The following is a 3,332-nucleotide window of genomic DNA, read 5'->3' as shown; positions in this document are numbered from 1 at the left end:
CCCGGCCCTGCTCCCCACGGGCAGGAGCCCCCGTCCCCGCGGGTCGGTGCCGCGGCCGGGCACTCGGCCCGTCTCCCAGGCGGTGCCAGCCTGGGGGGGGGGGGGGGATTTAGGGGGAAGGGAAGGGGGGGTTGTTGTTTGTTTGTTTTTTGAAGTCCAGTCTGTAAATAGAAATAAAACCTTTCTAACAAGCGCGGGGCGGCCTGAGTCCTTCTAGCCCCGTCTCAGGGGAAGGGGGCTGCCCCGGCCGGGGACAGGGCACCCGGCGGCGTGCTTTGGGATGGGGGGGAGGATGGTTAGAGCCCTGCGCTTCGAGGCTGGAGAGGAAGAGGTTAATCTTGCTCGCAGCTCGGCCTCCCCAGCAGGGCCCAGCTGTGGCCGGCTAATGCATTCCCCAGCCCTGGTGGGAAGGGGACGGGGACCGGGAGCGGGACCGGGAGCGGCCCCAGCGCCGCGCGGGGGGCCGRGGGCAGGTGGAGACGGGAGGCGCCGGCCCGTTTCCAGCCCGCTCGGGGCCGCGCTGCTCCGCTCTGCCCCGGCGCCGCCGGGCACCTCCGCAGCTCCCCTCCGCCCCCCCGCTGCTGTAATGCCAGTTCCTCCCCCGGCTTCGCCCGGCCGCGCCAGGGCTGCAGATCCCCGGGCGCAGCGGAGCCCGGCGCTGCCTGGGTCCCTGCTGGGCGGCGCGGGGTGGTGGTGATGGTGGGGGGCTGGCAGCGCCTGCCCCCCTTTCCCCATGYGAGGGAGAAATTCCTCCTGGGAAGGGCCAGGCCCCCGTCCAGGCTTGGCTAGGCGGCGTGGCAGACTGCCCGGAGCCGAGGGGGCCGGGCGAGGAGAGCAGATTGCGTGGCAAGAACAGCCGCGGAGAGGAGGCGGTTGGCACCAGCCGGCGGCGGGCAGAGCCCAGGTCGCCAGATTGCAGCGCCCGGGCTCGAGGCGCCCCGCGCCTGGGGGTCCCGGCGGGCCCCTGCGCGTGCCGGGGGGCTTTGCCGGCATGGCAGCATAGCGCAGCCCACCCCTCCGCTGCACCAGCCTCGGGTGCTGCCCCTCTGCCCCCAGTCAGAGCAAAAAGGGTGTGTTTTGGGGGAAATCTTGTAGCCTGGGAGGTCGGGGGGACCCCGTTGACCCCCAGCCTCACCTTTGGGTGCCGGGGTGCCAGTGCGTGCACTACGCACGTGCCTCCAAGTGCGTGCGCAGACCCCTGCGTTCAGCGTGCGCACACACATGTGCATCCGTGTGAACCCCTTGCAGTCGCGGTGCACACGCGCAGGGATGCGCTGASTGCAGCACGTGTGCGGTCCCTCACACGCGGGCGTCCGTACGCACATGCCACCCGCGCTTGGCACATGCACCCGCTCCTTGCGTTCAGCATGCGCAAACCCCCCCCCCCATGCATTCAGCACACGCTGGGGTCCAGTGCATGCACACGCACCCCTCCTAGCACTCAGCACCCATGCTCAGCACCCCAAGATCACCTTGTTTGCACCCCTTAATGTGAGGGACACCCCCCACAGCACCCCTCACTTAAGGGGTGCATGTCCCTTGTCCCCAAGCCCATGGGCAAGGGACGCGTGTGCTGTCCCTGCCTTGCCAGGCAAGTGCCCTTTTACCCCCCTTGCTCTGCAAGCCCAGCGCTGCCCCGGCTTGGGGCTTCTCCCAGCCCCAAAGTGGAGCAGCACCCACCCGCCGGGCCCCCCGTGTGCCCCAGCGCCCCGGCAGCGGGCTCCGGGCACGCATCTATCCATCCATCCGTGCCTGAAGCCTCACGCAGGGYGAGATGCTTAATCGCAGCTGGCGGTTTCCTGTCGCACAGAGATGTTTCTAGAGCAGGGCTGGCTCCGGGGAGGGCAGGGGTCTGCGACGGGGACCCCCGGCCATGCGCGCCCACCGCCGGCCTTGGGGGGGGGGGGCATCAGCCTCCCACTGCAGCTGCTCCGCGCCGTGCTGGCGAGGAAATCGATGCCGTTCCCATCTGGCTGCGCGGCCATTTCGGGCACCTGTAGGAAGAAGAGGGCTGTAAAGCAGCGGCGGATGGGGAGAGGGGAGCAGTGGGGTGCGGGGCAGCGGCGGGAGGAAGGCTGCCAGCACGGCGGTTTCCTCCAGCCCAAAATTCACGTAAAAAGGAATAAAATTGTAAATCGAAGGCCTGACCCGGTGAGGAGGGGCAGCCTGGCGGAGCGGGCTTCCCAGCAGCCGGCATTTGCACACACTGGCTTCCTACTGCTCTGCTTTTGCTGCCCTGCAGCCTGCTCTGGAGGCTGGGCCGGATTCCGGCTTTCCGACTGAAAACCACGTTGCTCCGTGTCTCTGCATCCCCAGGCGAGGAGCCCCCTCGGCCGGCTCTGGTGGTGGCGTGGGCGCTCGCCGCTCCGCTCCAGCGCCGAGTYGGGGGCTTGGCTCTGCCACCGGCTGAAGCAGCGCTGTCCGGACGGGACTTTGCAGGGGGGGACTTTGGCCACATGCCTTTAAGAATAGTGATATCGCAGCGGTCCCCTGTGCTGCTGGGGAGGACAGTTTGGGTGACAAAGCATGGGGATGGGGTCGCTAGGGAGGTGGCTGAACCCCGTCTCTGCCACAGCCTCCCTTGCGTGACCTCGGTCATGCCACCTTCTCCTGCCCACTGGTCCCCTCTGCGGTGTCATGAGTGTAAAAGTGCTCGGGGCAGCTAGTGGGGCCCAGGAGCGCAGGAACATGTGCCAAGGGGGCAGGAAGGACCCCGCGCCCTGGAGAGAGCCGGGGAGAGCGCACAGGTGCCCCCGAGGCCGCCACGAAGGGGTGCAAGGGTGCAGCATCGTCCTTGGCACCCACGGCGCGCCGTCGCCCTTGGGGCCTCCGCGCCGGGTCGCCCCGCAGCTCCCTGCGACCCCGTTCTGCCCAGACCTGCCTTCTCCTGCTCCTGCGAGCCCCGTTCCTTCCCGCCCAGCCTGGGCGAGCCAGCTCCGGACGGATGCTCTCCCTGCCCCAGCAAGCCCTGCCGCCACGCCAGCTTTGGTGCCATGCGAGCGTGGCAGGAGCTCGTGCGCGGCGGGCTGCGGGGGGGACGGGGGCCGCGCTGCTGGAGCGGGCAGGCCCGCGCGGTGCCAAGCGCACTGCGGGCGCAGGTGCGAGACCGCTGCAGATGGCCGGCGCTGCAGACCTCAGCGCCAGGGAGCCGCCGGCACCGCCGTCCCCTCCCCGGAGCACGGCCAGCGGGGCCCCTTGCCCGGAGCTGCCGCCGGCACCGCGGGCTCCCCGGGGTCCCCGCTGGCCATGAAGGAGCCGTCGCCTCCCCAAAGGGGCCCGGGGACCGGCTCTGTCCCCACACTCCCGTCCCCAGGGACTGGCGGGGAGCGGAG

This window comes from Apteryx rowi, unplaced genomic scaffold (genome assembly GCF_003343035.1).
Source record: "Apteryx rowi isolate R43461 unplaced genomic scaffold, aptRow1 scaffold_43, whole genome shotgun sequence".
Lineage (NCBI taxonomy): Eukaryota > Metazoa > Chordata > Aves > Apterygiformes > Apterygidae > Apteryx > Apteryx rowi.
Note: the sequence above shows the minus strand (reverse complement) of the source record.